General features: G+C 35.7%; 1 protein-coding gene across 2 annotated transcripts in view; it reads left to right on the top strand.

Moving 5' to 3' along the window:
* The first annotated feature begins 348 nt into the window (after positions 1-348).
* Positions 349-19,897, top strand: part of LOC150102817 (transcription activator GLI3-like) — a 154,412-nt gene continuing 134,863 nt past the window's right edge. The window contains exon 1 of one of the 2 annotated variants that reach the window (XM_090399258.1): positions 349-364. The gene's annotated coding sequence lies outside the window, so the exon portion shown is untranslated. Of the gene's footprint in view, positions 365-16,390; positions 16,523-19,897 lie in introns of those variants that run through there. The other variant, XM_090399257.1, reaches the window with a different exon arrangement.

Below are 19,897 nucleotides of genomic sequence, written 5' to 3'. Positions count from 1 at the left end.
AACAGTAGTGACGACATCCGACACCATGATGGCAATACCCGGAAACCTTGCCACGGTATTTAGCCAGGCTGCTGACAGATAAACAAGGGTGGCAATGGTAACCTCAATGGAATCTCTTCACCCTTACTTGTGGAGTTGTAAGGTTATAACCGCGGAAAGAAGGAGTGGCTGGATGGGGAGAGTGAGCTGTGTACCACCCCTACCGTTTTGTCGAGACACAGCTTCAGTCGTAAATCTCTGCCAGCTCGCACAGTGGGGGAGGGTGGGGTATGGCGACGCTCTGTCTGTTTAAGTCGCTCGTTTCGGAAATAGCCTTCGGTCTGTCATTTGCGGATACCGGATCTGGGCCAGAGATCAACTTTCTGTAAGTGCGAAAATTCAGTTTTGTCTTAGAAACGAAAACTAGAAGTGATTTTGCTGGTTCCTTGTAGTGTTTGTATCTTATTTTAACACTTCACTGTTTTATTGCTTTCGGATACTGCAGGGTTTTGGATTAAGAGAGTGTGATCATATTACCGAGTGTGAGTGCAAATAGCTATTGCTGTGTGTGCCCGGCAGATACAAGAGGGACTTTCTGGCTGCTAAATTTTGTTGTCCTCACCTTCTTATAACATGGTCATTCACCTCATACGAGCATGGTCTGCTTGCAGAAAATTCACTCTGGTGTGATCTTTAAACATTTCCTCCTCTCATACGTATTCCTCGATGTGTTATTGTTGTAAGTATTTTATAATCAGCCTTCCTTTTAATTTCTCTTGATTTTTTTTAAAACATTTTTTGAACACACACCCATGTGTACGTCAAATTGATGAGATTTAAAATGCGGGGTATTTTAAGTATCTGATTCCAAGCTGTGAATATTGCGAAATAGTGAATATTACTAATTTTTAAAAAGTGCCGAGAGAGAGAGAGAGAGAGAGAGAGAGAGAGAGAGAGAGAGAGAGAGAGAGAGAGAGTGCTGTCCAAGAAAACATTTTCATTCTATAGATATTAGTGTAATATCTGAAAAATGCCTTATCCATATGAATTGTTTCACAGCTGAGTTGACTGTTGTCCAGATTACTCAATTAACCAAAACATTGGAGTAAATGTATTATATCTATAAACTGCATATTCTTAGTTTATAGATATAAACTAAGATATAGATAGTTATTTGGGAACCAAAATAGGAAATACTAGTTGAAAAGTCAGTATAAACTTCAGTTTCTTACGTATCGAACTCGTTTTTTTCATTCACAAGGCGTTATCATTGTCATAGAGGTTCAGTCTTAGCTTGAACTGAGATTTCGAATTAATTTCAAAGCAAAGTTTGTTATATTTACATCCGAGAGATGTGGGATCGAAACCCCTTCCACCCAAATATTGAATTTGTTTGCTATTAGAAAGAAATGTTTTCATAGCAGTTTATAATTGGTTATCTGCAAAATGAGAGAATGGCCGTTTAAAGTTAGTAAACTTTCCTCTCACAACTTTAGTAGCAGCCCTTGGACGAATGGCGAAATTATTTAAAGTTGTAGCTGATCACAATTAAAAGGAAAAAGTAGCGAAGTCTGTATTAGATAAATATTAAAAAGGAAAAAAAATGCTTACTCCTAAATAAATAAAATATTAAATTGTCCCGCCTGTTAGAATTCATCACATTCACTTAAAATTAGGAACTTGAAAGCTAAATGAATCAAGTCAGGAGAAATCCTTTTTGTCGTGGTATTTTACTGATTGTTTTAATAGCGAGCATTTTTTTTTTTGCAAAAAGTCAAGTGTGTCGTTTCGTAATCTTTTGAGCTTTTGTCTGTTTAAACTTTTTGAACTATTAACAAAGCTTGTAAATCCAGAGGTGTTAGAAAATAAGGAAGTTTTCTAGCCCCTTGGGAGTTAACCAAGACTCATTTAATTTCCTTCTCTCACTTCTGTGTTGTTTACTTATTCCGTAGCATAAATTCGCAGACAAGTGAAGTCACAGAAAGGATGGTATCTGCTTGCTAGCAAAAAGAATATTTTAACAAATAAGAAACCTGCAGTAAGTGTTAAAACAAATTGTAAATAATCTTTTTGTGTTCAAGAGGAATCATAACTGTATTACTGATATCAAACAAAATAGCGAGGAATTTGTCAGCCAACATACCAAGCATTTTATTCTTCTGTTGTTTCTAATCTGAGAAACGGCTGTCTTATTTATTTATTTTTTTTTTTTTATTCGTATATCACCCGAAGAATCTCAGTCCTGAACAATGTTGTATCAGTTCGTTTAATAGAGAAAAAAAAAAAAAAAGAAGGAAAAAAGAAAAAAACTTGTTTACATGAATGTCTGCAATAATAGTAAAGAATTTTCTCTCGTCCTGACTTGCCGAATGAATTTGGAGTGTTATTTCTTTAATTTCAAAGCTGTCTGTTAAAAATCGGATAGTTCATCCGTTCCATTTCAAAAATCCATTACTCTTGACTCGGTCTACTTATTCATTAGCAGCCTTCATAAGCTATGATTTCTATTCACGCCTGAGTAAGCACATTAAAGTCACCTCCATTTTTTTTTAAGGAATGTATTTGGAAAGGGTTGTTTTTTTTCGTTGATTTTTTTTTTTTCTTAATGGGTAGGAAGAAAGTGACAGGGAACACCGGATTAAAAGAAAAATGTACAAAAATAAAAGCTGAACTTTGACTGCATGTAATAATCTCGAGTGTTATTTTGTAATAAAATCATAAGACACGCTAGGAAATCATAAGGATTAATGGATGGCGTTTTCTTTAGACGTTAGTTTGGAGAACAACGGCATAATCTGCATTGGAAAGTTCGAGTGCAACACATGCTTATATTCCACTAATTTATGATATTGCTGAAATATCTCTCCATTCCTCTGCAATGTAAGTGCGATTTATTACACGCTTGACCAGCTTAACCCTGAAATATCTAATTGATTTTTCTCTGAGTTGCGTTTTGGTTACGTTGTCTTTAAAATCAAATCAATGTTTTCCAAAAACATTTTCCTGTTAAAACATTATATAGTTCGCCCACCGATTTGAGGTCCCTCGACACTTCTGCGCATGTCAGAAAAAGGAGAATCCATTCCGATAATAGGGTAATCAGTCTGTCTTCTGGGATGTAATAATAAACAAACTGAGTTTGTTTATTATTACATGTCGGAAAATTTAGCTTTTCTTTTACGAACATTGCTGTTTTTAAAGTGTAACTATTTTGCTCGTATAACAGTTGGAAAAGTGTACGTTCTACATAAAGCAATGTCACTTCGCTCCATGATAAGTTTCCTTTTATTCTGGGACTTTTTAAAACAAAATCCGATTTCATGAAGTATTTTCATTAAAGTTTCTCTTTTCCAAGGAAAATTAATTTTTTCTTTAAGCACAGGAATCAATTTCGGAACAGTTGGCACTCTTTTCTCGACCACGTAAAATTCGTGAATAGCTCTTCTTATAACGTCTACATCAAAATCATTCAAAGCTACGGTTTCGATGGTTTCTTTCTCTGGCGCTATTTTTTTAGGAGATTTAAATTTTGGCTTACCTTCACCTTTTGATTCCCTACGAATTCTTTTAACAGTGGACCCCGATACGCCCGCACTTACACGTTTTATGACTTGAGAAAGGGGAACAAGAAGACGGCCTTCTGACGATTATTTTTCACAGAATGTCAGCATATTATTCAATAGTCTTTTGCAAGAGCTACTGAAACGTGTAACAACAGAACTTGTGGACTGTACTGGATCCATCATACAAATTAATAATAAAAAAATAATGCAAAAAGAGAACAACAAAAATCAAGCTAGTACTAGTACAGCGACAGACAAGAAAGCACGTGATTTCGCATGTTGGCGACCAATTCGTACATCCTTCATTTCTTTCTCCCCTTCAGCATGAATCGACTATTCTTGGCACCAAGCCAAGAAGGGATCTAGAAATGGTGGGCGAACTATAATAAGGCCTAACAGGGCTTTTCTTTATCCAGCACAACAGGCAAACCGGGAATAAGAACACATGCAGTTAATACAACTGAATTGGTTTAATTGCTTTGGCCGTTATTCAAACAACAACAGCAATACCTTTTGTTTCACTAATTTCTACATCACGTGCTTATGCTTGGGTGCGATATTGACAATATATTGCACATTCGTACGTTAATCTTTTGATATATATTTTATGGAGAGTTGTTCAATGAACGTATCCAAACACTTCATACTTAGGTGGCTGTTCATTATTAATCATGCAGCCCATTGCTGCTCTGCTTTTTAACATCTATTATGCTCTGATGGTAGGTTATCCTCTCGGGCCGAGAGTACACATTTTACGACAATGAATAATTAAATCGAAAAAGGATAATTTTAGGTTCTCGGACTACACAGATTTCTCCTTTAACAGCTAACCGTAATTTCATTGGATAAGAGGCAAGAGCTGTAAATAAAGATGCTCTTTTCTTTTATTTCCACACCTGTCTTGTCTTTAAAAGAATTTTTAGACCTATTACGTTTACATTGCTCATCTGTTGGGCGTAAGCAAAATTTAGTTTATTTGAATAGAGGAAACATTACACGTAAAGAATGAGTGGGGAAATGGCTATCCCCTCGATGCGGAACAGCTTATCCTAGGGTGGTCCCTTTGAGTCAAACTTTTATTGGTCCATCCGTTCAGCTATACCAATCTATAAATCCCTGAGATAGTAAAGGCTACAATGATTATATGACCCAAGTGGGGGTTTCAGAATGACCTTTATGTCTGCATTTTCAATATTTTTATCGCATCTCACTAGCTCATTGAAAAGAACAAATTAATCAAAATAGATGTACGTCTTCCCTCTGTTGGTGCACTATCAATCATTCTCCAGCCGTAAATTAAGATATCAGTTCCTCTCATTTCAGGGATTGTGAACGCCTACTACCATTATGTTTTTATCACGGAGCTTCGATGCTGCAGGATAAATTCAAAACACGCAGTTAAAGCACTTTCTTTTAATTCTTAAGAAAAATTTAAATAGGAAGTATCTACGAATTTTAATGCATAGCAAACGTGCTAGCAAATGAGTTACAATGCTGATGATTATAATGCATGCTTTGTTAAGGTATCGTGCGAGACTTGTGAAAATTCAGAGTGATAGGGGTTTTTAGTATTGTTCTATAGCCTGTATGTGTAAATTATGTCATTGTCATTATTTACTACTTTAATAACTTGCTTAATTAATTTTTTTGTTTTGTTTTATTTTCGAAAAATGAAACAATATCTGTATATTCAGCACTTCTAGCGCAATTGGAAAAATTACTTCTCAAGCCTTACATTCGAGAAACATTAATTTGAATTTCATCATGGAACGTTTAGGAGGCTTTCCAAGAGACAGCGCGTTAGCTGGTTTCGCATTTATGTGAAATTAGCTAACGCGTTGTGGCTGTTTTTCTTTCAAAAACTCGTGTTTATATCTTCTAAAACCAGCTAAAGGTTGTTGATTGATAGGACAGATTATGGAGATAGAATTAACCTTCCATATTTACGTCAGTTGGCAAAAAAAAAAAAAAAAAAAAAAAAAAAACGAAAGTGGAAATATTGTAGTAAAATGAAAGAGTAAATGCTAAAAGTGTTCAGCCCCAAAACTGGCTATTCCTTTGACTAGGTTATGCAATTGGAGTGTCAGAACAGGGAAGATTCCACAAGAGTGGAAAGAATGTATGATAATTCCAATGCACAAGGGTGGCGCAAAGACTGTTGGAGATTTTGGAAAAGTTGGTAAGGGCTCGCATACAGAAATGGGTTGACAGAGATTCTATATTTTGCAATAAACAGCATGAGTTCTATAAGGGAAAGTCATGTTTTAGAAATTTGTTCACATTCTATAACAATGTTACCATTGAACTAGACAAGGGGAATGGATACACCATGATACTTTTGGATTTTGCTAAGGCTTTTGACAGAATACAGCATGGTAGACTGTTGCATAAATCGGAGAATATGGGTTTGGGTATATACCCAAATATTAGTGTAGATGAGAGGATGGCTGACTGACAGATATCAAAAAGTGGTGTATGGGGGATGTGAGTCTGCAAGATTTAAGGTAACCAGTGGTGTACCACAAGGATCATTCTTTGGTCCATTGTTATTCAATCTGTGCAATAATGATATTGGGAAGGATTTGACAAGCAACATACAACTGTTTGCTGTATGTTGCTTGTCAAATTGGGTAATGAGGAGTAGGGTTGATATGCAGTATTAGCAGAATGATTTGAATAGACTAGAATTGTGGCCATGTGAATATGGCTATCAGTTCAATGTTAGTAAAGTAATGCACTTTGGTGTGATGAAATATATTGGTGATATTATGCTAGAAGAAACTGATGAGGCTTGGAATCTTGAAGGTTTAGTAGATAAGATGATGAACTTCAAGGGCCATATGGCAAAGGCTGCAAATACAACTCAGAGAATAATTGCAATGCTGAAACGAATCTTGACATGTAAGGAAAAGAAAGTCATTTTGTCTCTTTACAAGGTCTTGATAAGACCTCACTTGGACTATTGTGCAAAGATCTGGTCTCCTGATATCCGTGGTAATTCTGTTATTTTGGAGAGAACGCTAGAATGATATGAAGATTGTGGAATACTGATTGTGAAAACAAATTGAGAATTTGCAGACTGCATACAGACACTAGCAAACAGGAGAAAGAAGGGTGATATGATTGAGACATAAACTTCTGAAAGGGTCATACAGGATTTCAGTAGATGGAATTTTCCATTTTATGGAAGATGAGGAAAGGACGAGCTGGCATCATTGGAAGTTAAGAATGATTACCGTCAAGAAGGGAGTGAGAGATTTTTTTTTTCTTATAGTGGTGCGTGATTGGAATGGATTGCCAATGGATGTTGTGTGTATAAGTAGTGATAATGAATTCAAAAGCAGATATAACAACTGCTGGTGCGGGTAGTATGTGGCCTCCCTCGATGAGTCCCACACTCTAGAGATCTCCTTAATAAAAATAATAAATATATTTCTGTAGTGTAACTTGAAGGCCTAAATATAAAATTTCTTTCATGTTGTGCCTTTTAATGTCCTTAGGATGAAATCTTCTTTAAAATATAAATTCCAACTGAGAAAGGTTGATATTTTTTTCTCGTTATAAAAATGCCAGCAGAATAGGAGCTTCTAAAATTGCAATATTTTCATTTCTCAGTGCTCAGCTCGCATTTTTTTTTTTAATCATCTGATATACCTGGTATATCATCTGGTATTTTTTAGGAATTTTTATACGATTCCATGTACAAAAGTTGTAAAACTATAGCATATTAGTACCGTGAGCAGGCTGAGAATTTTGTTTTTGTTCATTAGCTTTATATTTTTTATTTATTTATTACATAATGCAGAAACCCTGCTCTAGTGAATAAACCAAACGCGGAACTTTTTTCAGCCTCCATTACACCCGATGGTGGTATCGCATTGGGCGATGAAATTCATCTCCCTCCCTTCCAACATCCTGCACATGACGAAATTTGAATCTAAAGCCTGTTGGCTGAAGAGAATTGCAGGTCTGGTCGCTCGAGCTAACTACTCAGACAACTGGACCAGCGACAGTCCTAATCACTATTCTCTTAGATCTGAAAAACGAAGAAAGATAAATTAGTCTTACCAGCATTATTCAGAGCTAACAACTACAGTTAAATATGGAATTGTGGGAAAATGTTATTTTTGAATAGAAATTACAATTTTTTCCAAGTTGATGTAAGGGAAAAAAGAAAAGAGTAAAACGATTAATGATTTTTTTTTAATTCTGTTAACTAGTGGAGCAGATTTTTTAAAGGTTTTTATATTTTAGAATGTTTTCATTATTTTATTTTTTTGTTTTTATTTTTTTTATTCAGATATTAATGTGAATGTGGAAACTGACCATAAATTCACTTCACAACCCAGGAACCTTGTTTCGTGTTATTTTTAAAAATATTTTTTTGCTCGTACCGCCGAGCCTGTTTTATGACATTGTATGACAACCTCAAGATAAGAGGAATTTACTCAATAGCTCAAGTAAGGTTGGGAGTTAGAGAACTGTGTTTAGAATAATTGTTTCTCCAGTGCAGCAGCTGCTTTAAAACCGAGCTCTGAGTGTCAGAGATTATAATAAAAAAATAAATTAATTAATTTAAAAAAAATGCGAGTATGTTGTTAAAGCGGTTCAACTATTTATCTCAAGTCAAATGAATTTTGTTCAAGCTTGCAAACAATCCTATAATGAGAACTAAAATGTTCTCTGAGTAGGAAAGTATTTTCTTCAACAATGTTAAATATGAAGTGATCAAATTTATTTCAGGGATCAAATATACGGGAAATGCTTTGTCTTTGCGCCCTCATTGTCAACAAATTCCTGATATGTACCTACAAGGAGGGTGTGCAGGATGCTCTGATAGTATTACATGATAAATTTACGTGATTGCTAACTTCCTATCGACAATTTTCCCCACATTGCTCTGTTATCTGTCAGGACTCCAGTATTTCAGTGATGAAGTGATTGAAATTATTCTTGTTAAAACGAGTGTCTTTTACTCCCTGCTTCACTCAAAACCACTGTTCCCTGTCTAGGCTCTGGTTCTCAAGAAATCCGCGAAATGAACTGATCTGAGAATGTGCTCTGAAAGCAGGGAAATTCATTACATTATCGTTATCCTATTCACATTCATTAACACCTTACTTGTTGGCCTCCTGTTCAAACGACGGTCAAGATTTTTGGTACAACTTAGTGATCATCGATATGGATTCTGCCATTCTCGTTCTATAGCAGACCTCCCTGCTAGCCATACCCGCCTTGGACGCACGCAGTCTACTGGAATGATTTGAAGAAAATAATATGATTGCGCTTGATTTTTGCCAGGTATTTGATCGTGTTGGTCATCGAGGTCTTTTTATCAAACTAACTTCTTATGGGCTCTCTCGCCTGCCTTTTGTGACTGGATTGCCTGTTACCTTTCTGGTCGTTCATTGCATGTCATGGTGGATAGTGCCATCAGATTTATCAATCCTGAAGCAGAACCGCAGTGCTCTAATTTCACTTTCTTCCTCTTATGCATCAATGACTCTCTCTCTCTCTTTCTTCAAATCGTCTCTATAGATTTACTGCTGACAGTATTTTCCATTCCTCTTCTTCTTTTGAAAAATCTCGCGTTATTTAAATGATTCAAGCTTCATTATCTACCAAAACTCTTGCCTTAAACACTAATTCTCATTCTCAAGTGAGTCATTCTCAAGTAGGGTGTTAATGAATGAATGAATCTTAATAGGGTGATGATAATGTAATGAATTTCCAAACTCTCAGAGCACATTCCTATCTTATCCTATTACCAGGAAGAAAGGTACCACTTCTTTCCCTCTTACTTTTAATACTGTTCCCATTTTCAGTCAAGATCTGTTTTCTCCTCTTCGGCTGATTTTCACTTCTAGCTTATCCTGGCATATGCATATTATATCCATAGTCGACCCTCCAAATAAATGAAAAAGAATATTGTTAAACTGTTTCCTGCTCGACTCCTAACGGTTTATAAATTCTCAATCCGCCCGACCTTAGACTATTGTTCTCACTTTGGAGTGTTGTTCCCCCAAACTTCTCTAAGAATGTTTGATTGTATGCAGAAGATGAGAATATAGCTAATATGAGTCCCCCCTCTCTCTCTCCCCCTCTCGCAGACGCCTTCCAGTCACATTCTCATAGATACTCTTGTTTCTGTATTATTTTTTATAACTACCTTTATGGGTGTTATACTTCGCTTCCTTCTAATAATGTAAGAATAATACGAGCAGCTACTGGTTAGCATGCCTATCATTCCAACTCGACCTTATGGCCAGCGGCCTTCTGAATTATGGAGTGTAGCCACTGTAAAACTTTTTTGTCTCCATATTTGAAAATGTTTGGTCGAATATCATCTACTCTGGCTGTCTTTCCCCATTTTAGGTTTTTGATGGCTTTTTTCTACATCAAGTATCGATATGCACTCTTGATATGTACAATTCAACTCCAAAGATATCGAACCAATTTCTCATATTCTCTTTTTTCATTCCATCTGTCTCTGTTTTTTCTTCTGTCTCCTTAATCAGGTATCCCTCCCCCCCATACACACATACAACATTGCTATGCGGACAAGTTTTGTGACCTTTCGTATGGGGGGTTGATAGGGGAGAAACCTATTTGGCCTGAACTAACTTATTCTTCAAGTTTCAATAGTTTTTCTTAGCCAATTCCCGCTTGCATAGGACTCGTTCCTCTGTAATTCTTACATTCAGTTTTATTTCATTTTTTTTTGGTAGGTACTATGAGAGCTCTACTCTAATCATCTGCAACTCGACTTTATGACTAGGCGGCCTTCTGAATTATAGAATGTATTCTAGACATCCAGGATATCTTTATCTCCGGCTCCCATGTCACCTTTATCATTTCCAATTCCTTTTACAACGTTGTTTTCCGGTTTCTCAGCTTCTTTCAATAGCCTCCAGAACATTTGACAATATTCATGGGTTTATTTTTTGTACTCCTACCGAAGCATTCCCATTACATTTATTAAGCTACTTTTATGCTGATTTGTTTTCTTACATTTTTTTCTGTGATTCTCAGGTAGATATTAATTTACTTTATATACCTCTTTCAATGTTTTCTTAAAAAGTGTGTCACTAAATCTCCATCCTGTCTTCAAAATTTCTTTTTTTTTTTTTTTTTTTTGTTCTCCAATAATATTTATGTCTCCAATTTATCTATGAAATGTATTCAACTTTAATTAAAAAAAAAAAAAAACTTTTCTTCATGTCTTTCTTTAAAATAGGAAAATCTTTTCTTTGTTGCCCTTCAATCCCATCATCCCAAGCCACATATAGGTTAAAGGCCAAAGTTTTGTGGCGAAGTGGTAGTTGAAGTGTCGCAAACATCCATATGTAAATATATGTATAATTAAAATTTTGAGTAAAAAAATTAAATTCCTTAATAAAAATGATACAGTTGTAGGTCTACCGTTGCTGTGTTATTCTGAATGCCCATCCAAAGATATTCAAAATGTGGGACGTTTTCTTCCAGAAACTATGTTGAATGCGAGCGTAGACACCACTACTCTATTGATTATAAAAATTCTTGCAAAATTTGGCTTTTCTACTTTCCCCGTTCAATTTATTTTAAAACTTTTTATTCAAAAGTCAAGTGTTCACTAGGCGTAATTTTTTCATATACTTAATGTACTGAATATAAGGTAATAGTAATAATAATGTTATAAATTGGCCTGCCTATGTGTTAAAATGGATGGATTGCAGTTTGTTCTGTGACAAAGTTCACACACTTGCCCGTTGTTAGCAGGGAGGCGCTTTTTTCTTTTTTATTCTCTAAGCTGTTGACGGAAATATTGCTATCGAATTTTCTTCCCATTTCGGAATTAGTTGACTTTAGGCAGTAGGCGTGAACAGAACCGGATTTGCACATCACGCTCCCTTGGTACACGATCCTCGGGGCATTGTAGTCCTTAGTTAGTTGTCATATTTTCAACAAAACAATAGATATTATTTTTAAAAATATAAGAAAAAATATATATTTAAAATATACGCCATATTACTTTTCATCTGAACAAAAATATCGCGATGTTGGCATCGCCAAAACCTCTGAGTGAGTCTCTCCCTCCTCTGAGAAAAGGAACTTCGTTCTAATCTCATCTTACCTTAAGATGAGACAAATGCAATTAAGATGCAGAAGAATTCAGAGTTTAGTTAAGACTAAGACTGCTGAACTCAGTTTTGACAATTTGAGAAGTCTGAATAACTAAAGAATCAATTGCCTAAACTGAGTTCATCAGTCTTAACTATGACAAAGGCAAGCTAAATAATTCATTACGATAAAATATTAGATTGTTTAATATAGGTTAGTTGTAATCATCTGTTTTTCTTCATACGTAAGAGAGCATATTGTAGCTCAGCAGGAAGAAAGACTGTACCCCTTTGATTGTAAAGACAGGTTTCAATACTGAAATGCAATCTCAGTATCAGCTGAAACTGATCAAAATTGTACCTCAAAGCTATTCCTATTAAACAAGACAGTTTGTTAATAAGTATTGTCATGCCAAATTTATTGAAAGGAGATCGTTAATCATTATTATTATTCACCTCTAGATTTACTCCGATGAAAATTTTATATATTCTTCTCTGAGTGTTTTGAAGCCTAAGATTGAATATTCGATTTTTTTTTTTTTTTTTTCGGAGGGGAGCAGCAAGTTCTGCCTTTTCTTGATTAGAACAAGTGGTACTATTTATTGCTATTGAAAAGAATATAGAGATGATCCGATCTGACATTTTTTATATTACTTCGCTATTCACTACGAAGCTCTTTTCTGCTGCACATTAACACACCAGCACCATCTGGAGTCACAGTGTGTTTTAAAACAAAATACATTGCACATATGGAGCAATAGTGCTGAAATTTGCGTGTGCGTATTATGTGCATGTGTGTAACTTATAATAAAATGTTACAAGCTCCTCTTGGTGCTCACGGCGTCCAAAATATCCCTGTTTAAGTTTGTGGTGTAAGCTGAACACAGAAAGCTTGGAAGTAGTAATAATAACAATATCATCCCCATCGGGGTATAAATGCTGTTGTTTGCTAGATTCTGATTATTTTCATTCTTGAACATGCACAGAATCTAGTGGTGCCATGGAGTATTTACGCTATTTTCTGCTTTGACGAACAATTGAAACTATATCATACAGGTTTCCTACAAAAAGAATACCTGTTTATTTTAATTGAAACATTTTTAAATAGAAATTACTAACCTCGAATAGTTACTTGCCTACTCAGTGTTTTATATTCATGCATTGATTTCATTCTAATCTGTAAATCACTGTCAAGAATGTAACAGCTCCACAATAAGTTACATGTGTTTCGTGGTACTCAAAATTCGAGTCAGTAATTTGTGCGCAATGAGAATTTGGGTGATACTGTCAGGTTCGGCTGATGACGGACTGACATTTCTGAAAGTGACATCCCCGCGAAATAAGAAAATTTGAGAACTCTAATGGAAGTTACTCCTGAAACGCTCCAGTGGTAATAGGTGACTTAAAAGTTGGATGTATACTGAATCATACATATATAAATCTGAACCTAACACGAAAGGTCCAAGACGTATTGTACATCATGGATAGAGCTCATGTTGACTTTTCATTACAATATTAATAAATAAAATATTAGCGAGCCAGATTTACACTAATTTGGGATAATGAGTCGAATGTTTTGGGCCATTCTTCCTTCAACATGAGCACTAGTTAGTGTACCGCTGTTGGACACTGATGGCCAGCACCCAGCGTTTCGGTTCGTTCGACAGATTCGGTTGGCGGAAATATTTGGTTGAGACTGGGACTTGGTGCAGACCATTCATGTGTTTCCAAACTATGTCTCTCAATAGCACCTACATCAATATGCTCATTCCATGTCCAGTGTTAATTCTTCCGGAGATTGTAACAAAAGGTCTCCTATCATAGAAGGAGAAAGATCTCCAGATCGTCACACCTCATGCAGAGCATTTCATAGTTGGAATAATACAGCTTCACGAATTTCCAAGGCATTACGGACCAGTCATCACGATGTTCTTTGCACCATAGTTGTCCGTCTATTAATTGCAGTGGTTGAGTTTGTGTTGAGCTTATTGTGCAAATGGACAACCACAGAAACCGAGATTATACAGCTCTCTGACTGGTTGTCCTATGACTAATTATCTCTCTAAGTGTTCTTTTCTTCGTGGGAGGAAATTAAGAGTTGCACCATCTCTTCCATGGGATTCATGTCTAAACATTCGTTGTGATACTGATAATTCCATCTTTTCGAATGTTTTCTTCAACCACAGCAAATCAGTATAGAAGATACTACTTACCTTCTCCATGATGATAAGAACCTAAAAAAAAAAAAAAAAAGAGCGTGTAATGCAAATACCTTCTAATGCATCACAGGGTTTTCGAAGAACTTGCTCTTGTAACCTCCATTTAGGATTTTCATCACTGGAACGCAGTGAGCTAACCAGATTGTTTCTCCCATCCGAGCTAACTAAGCCCAAGCAACGATGGGCGAAATGTGACAGACTGAATCTTTTCGATGATGGTTGAGTTTTCCCTACGGTTTATCTTTAAGTGCTGATCGAATCAATTTAAAATGAAATCGTTTGAGAGGATCTCGAAGTTGATACTTTTTTTTCGCTACTGTCCGGGGGCAAAATTTTTAGTAGACATCCTGTGTCATTTAGCCACTCAATCAATTACATCTGCTCAGTCGCATGCAGTAAGTAATCCTTTTTTGAGTTAGTTTACAGTCCTGGTCACAACAAGTTCGTGTTACATTGCCAGGCCTGAGTGGTTGACGTACCCGCTCTCCAACAACAGGCTGGGTTTGAATCCAGTCCTGGACACGGATTTTTAAACAATCTGTCGCAGTGAGTTGCTGTGTCCGGATCATTTCCCAGGTGCAGAGAGGAAGTCTAAAGGGTAAAGGGAACTATTGTCATTTGCATCGTTCTTCATTTATTGTCAACTCAGTTTGAAATTATTTATTGTGCAGTGCATATATATGCCTTCAAAAATGTCTGGAAAGAGAAAAGTGAATTTGTGAAGAGTTTATAGGAAATTAGAGTTCGATTTACGACGGCTCGTTTAACGATGGTTTTCTAGGAACCGATTAGGTCGTAAAAGTGGGGTCCTGTAATAATATATATCACTGCATTAGCTATTGTAAGAATGAATTAACTTGTGGTATTGGAATTCTTTAAAAAATAATTAAATATTTAAAAAAAAGCATAATATTCCAGTAATAATTTCAGAAATCATATCACCATTAAGGAAAAAAATTTTCACTTTTGCTCTCCAAAAAAAAATAAAGTTCTAGGAAACAGCCCTGTCTGTGCCTTCTAGTCCTGTGAAATGGATAGAAAAAATATTGGGTACAACAGTGGTGTTCTGAATAGAATAGGCGAAATGCACACAGACCCCAAATACTTCAATTGCTCAGAATCATAGAGCAGCTATTACGATCAAATAATTGGGAAAAACTAGAACTTAAAACCGTCTTAGAAATGGCGCAGTTTGCAAACTCCCGCACCAATGGGGAGATATTCAAACAACTATAGTTTTTTTTTGTATCGTTTATTTTCACGCTTAAATGATCACGTACTTGCTCTGAGTTCAGCATACTGTTGTTGTCGTATTCCGCATGTTGATGCTAGAAATCCGTTCCAGCATGCAAGAAAAATAAACAACTAAATATCCCAACTCTTTCACTCCCCTAGATTCCTTACTGATGTTATTCCTCGGTTTACGTCATCTAGGATAAACTGTTAAAGATTGCCTTGTCACACCTTCTGAGTGTGTGTGTGGGGGGGGGGGGGGTAGAGTTAGTCGTTCTCACGACTCGCAGCTTTTGTTTCCCGGTCCTCCAGGCACCATTACTTGCACACGAAAAATAACGTAGCTGATAAAAAGACCGTGCTTACGTTACTGATTGGAAGAGAGAGTGTGTGTGTGTGTGTGTGTGTGCGTGCGCGCGCACTACAGTTAGCGCATGTTATTCTGTTAAATCAAGCTCTAATCACTTTGAACGATGTTCAGACAAAACTGCGCTTTTTTCCTTAACTCCCAGATAGTAAAGAATAAAACGAGCATATTTTTGTTGTCGTATTCCGCATGTTGATGCTAGAAATCCGTTCCAGTATGCAAGAAAAATAAACAACTAAAATCGCATCTTTGAGCACATAAAAAGTGTGTTTGCGTGTTCAATTATGTGCTTAAAATTATCTCAGGAATTATCGTCATGATAAAAATAATCCATTTTTACATAAATACAGATCCTAATTTCATTTTGTCATCGCCACCTGTTTATTTCCGAAGCACGCGTTTGCTATTCGCAATTAGCGCTTACACATTCCCCTCTAAAAAATGTTTCAGCAAAATTCCAGTCACAGTTTTTGGCTGGCGTCAAGCTAATTACCGCCTGATAGGCTGAACCAGGAGAACAAATGGCTGGCCAGAAATGAAACCTGTGCGGGCCCCATACCTCTAAGCATGCATCCGCCACTAGGCGGCAAGCCTTGGAGAAGTCGAAGACGCGGAACGTTGTTCCCGCCACGTTCGACCTGTTGGACTGGCAAGACTGGTGGTTGATGTCTCTATCTGAGGGTCAGCGGCGGGCACGAGGGGGCGGTCGCAGAACGCTAATGCGGCTCCGGCTGTGTCATGGGTCGCCGCGAGGCCTGTGTTTGCGCCGTTGGGGAGCGGTCTTGCGCTCGTGCTGTGCTCCCTCGGGCTTAGTCTGGCCCCGCCTCCATGCCACTCACTGTCTGATAGCTCTATAGCTCCCCCTAGCTCGGATAGGAGGAATGAAGCCGTTACTTAGGACCGGTTGTTCCGAGTGCACGTGGGGACTAAGTTTGTGGTGCATGTGGCTCGGAGGCACGACAGTGTGGATGGTAGCCTTTGTCCAGAGTGTGGGAGGAGTACAGTTGTTCCTTAAGTGTTCCATAGTCGGTTTTTATTCGCTCGCCAGTCCCTTGTAATATGGTAAGTGTATTTACAGAATCCGTCCTTTGATAGACCCGACGCGGATTATTTTGATCAGTTCGCTGTAATCCCTGGATTTAGTAATAATGAGATGCCATAAATAAACCAAATGAGAGTAATTTATCCAGAAGGAGAAGTCCTTTTTTCCTCCAAAAGAATAAAATTCAAAATCGACAGAAAAAGTTTTTGAATCGCTCATATGAATTGTAGAAAGAAAATTCATTGAAAGCGAAAATTTCATTTTTATCATAAAAAACACAAACGCGACATTACAAACCTATTGATGTGATCAACGCCGAACTCGATGAGTTAAATTCATGTGAATTGGTTTGAAGGTTTTCTAAACCGACTGGTAAACAATCAAATTCGTAATATAATCTTTACAATGCGGCATTTATAGTGATTGTTTTTTATGTGGTGCTAGTAAATCACTAACGTTTAGATGTAAATATTATGTTTCTCCCTTTGACAAGGCAAAATTTTGTAAACTTAGTTAAATTACAGTTGATTTTACTTTTTAAATATAAAAAGATTAGTTCATCAGTAACCTATCCAATGCATAATTATTGTAATAAATTTTGTAAAATGAGAAAAGGCTTATACAAATGTAAATCAATTATCTCTTAACTTATTAAAATATTCGCTTAGTATTTTTATCAATACCTTTATCAATAGTTGAAACAAGTTGAAAATAGTAGGACCATACAATTAATAATTCCATTTAAATTTCATTTTTATGACCATCAGATATTTGGTCAGATGAGAATGAGTGTTTTGACTTCTTCAATGTAGATTGAGAGATAGGAAAAAGAGAAAGTTATATTTAATTTTTTATTTCATTATAATAGCTTAATAATCAAGATGCTGTTATTTTTTTTTTATAAAGGACACTTAACAGAAATTTTTTGAATTCCTTTTAGATATTTCTTCCAATATTGGCTGGAATTTGGTTGCTATATTTCCTTTCCCCTACATGCATAATAAATGAAATTCAATGATGGAATGTATAATTTATATATGCGAATTCATAGTGTTTAAATTTTAAAATTTACATTTGGAATTTTAATATGAAAGCGTTACACATAGAAAACATCTACAGAGAGTATCAGCAGCATTTTGGAGCGATTTATTGTTGGATGTTTTATTATGATAAGGACTGAAAAATTGTCAGTTCAGAGAAAAGTGTGTGAGTGGGGCAATCTACTGTAAGATATTAATTGTTGGATTTAAGTAAATCACCATGAGATGGACTATTTAAATTCTTGTAAGAGTCTTTATTACATAATTTCCTTTTTGTTACAGAAAGAACAATGTAATAAAAATAATAGGGAAAAAAGTAAAGATAAGTGAACAGACAAGATAAAATTCATTTTGTTTTGTCTTGTTAATCGCTAAATACAAGTATTATAAATTTTTTCAGATGTCCCTTTTACTGGCTAATTCTCAAATTACTTTATCATAAATTAACTTTGATGTTTCTATGGAATCTCAGAGCAAAATCACTATTAGGACCATCCTTGACAAATGTTTGTCTGAGCTATTTATTATTTTTCATTTATGTGAACTTTGAAAGTGACCTCTTGGCAGATGTTACAGGCACTAATTAATGTTATAGATCAGGAGCGAATTCTCCATGCTTGCTGCGCAAGCTCATTAATTGAGAAAGAAGTAAATATTTATTTGTTAATAAACGCATGCATTTATAGGCATTCCATTTAGACTTTTATTTTTGTAGACAGAAGACGTCTTAAGCTTGCGCGGCAATAATTGAGCTTTGCGTTGTGTATCGAAGGCCGATGCTTGCTCGTCTAGTCAAAGCTACCTTGGCTTGCTCGGTTGTAGAAGCTTCCAAGTCCTCGCAGCAGCACTGTGATTTCATGCGCGCATAGCCATTTCACGTCGTGTTAGTCTGTTGCTTAAACACAGGCCATACGCAGTCAAATTAGCTCTAGCCAGTGAGCTTCAGCCAGCCTTTACAAGTGTGCGTGTTGCTTGGGAAAATTAAGTTACAACCAACATTTTATGACGATGTTATTGACCAGTTCATAAAGAAGAACCGTAGGGTAGAATTTGTATTCAAGTAGCTAAACTGAAAAAGATAGAATATCATTTGTAAAATAAATGTTGTATTTGTATGATTAAATGTACATAAATTTCTAAATATATAGTTTTAAATGGTCAGTAATTCATTATTCCGCTAATCAGACTTCAATCACACTCCTTGAATGATAACAAGAGCAAGCGTGAATTTCAAGACCAGCATTCGCCCCTGGTATAGATTTTTTTTTTTCTCTATAACTTTTATCGATCACAATATGAACTGAACTAAAAATTTATCCGTGTAATGTAATATAATGAAATGTTTTTTATTTATTATTTTTTTAAATTAAAACAAAAATATTATCTCAAGTTTCTTGAGTGCAGCCTTTCCAAGCGCGTGGCCTAGTGCTGCCCATATCGATGGCAACGCTCTCAACACTATATATATCACGCTTTAACTTCATTATTCTCTAAATATTTGAAAAAAAAAAAAAAAACGTGGCTAGTTGTTAAACATCCACTGTTCGTCTACTGCAAAAACAGATGCGATTTCAAATCCCGCTAACCTCATGAATATTTGTTAAAAAAAAAAAAAAAAATCCTCTGGACAAGAGTTGTAAAGCTGTTTCTTAGGAGGAGGGGTGGTATTTATTTGTTCATATAAGCATATGACAAGTATCCTTTTCATGCTACTTCGTGAAATTCATATTTCTACATGTTTTTTTAAAATTAATTTTTTTGATTAGAATGCATTTAAATTTTATTTTTTTATTTATTATTTTTTTTCAAAATGACTAGAAGACAAACAAAGGCAGCTCTCAAGTTAAAATATGATTACATATGATTGCGCAATGTACACGAGTAGTTATGGCTGATAGCATACAGTGGGATAAAAATATATACACACAATAAGAGTTTGCAAATATTATATTATTAATTATATATTATTAATATTCTTATAGAAGTTTTTCTGATTAGATCCCGATGCTAGTATCTGTATGTAATCAAATACCGTTTCTTATTAGGCTTGATTTTTGTCGCCAAGTAGTTTATGTATTATTTCTTTAGTGCTCTTGAGAGTACATATTCACACCATTCTGTAATATGTAAGCATCTAATGTTAAGTACTGATATTTTAAGAACAGTAGTATCCTACAGATGTTTCATCTTCTAAATTTTTAAGAGTGTATTTGTAGCTTAGTGTACCATACATATATTTGGTGTTGGTTAGTATGCGTATTAATTTATTTTGTAAAGAAAGAAGTATCGGTGTAGTGTAATAGGTTCTGTCACAGTTTGAATACTGTGTGATAAGTGTTTGTATCCACGCGAAAT

Source organism: Typopeltis vanoorti, chromosome 10 (assembly GCF_054136105.1).
Source record: "Typopeltis vanoorti isolate ZY-2024b chromosome 10, IOZ_Tvanoo_1.0, whole genome shotgun sequence".
NCBI lineage: Eukaryota > Metazoa > Arthropoda > Arachnida > Uropygi > Thelyphonidae > Typopeltis > Typopeltis vanoorti.
The sequence above is the reverse complement of the archived record's forward strand: the minus strand, read 5'-3'. Positions and strand labels throughout refer to the sequence as shown.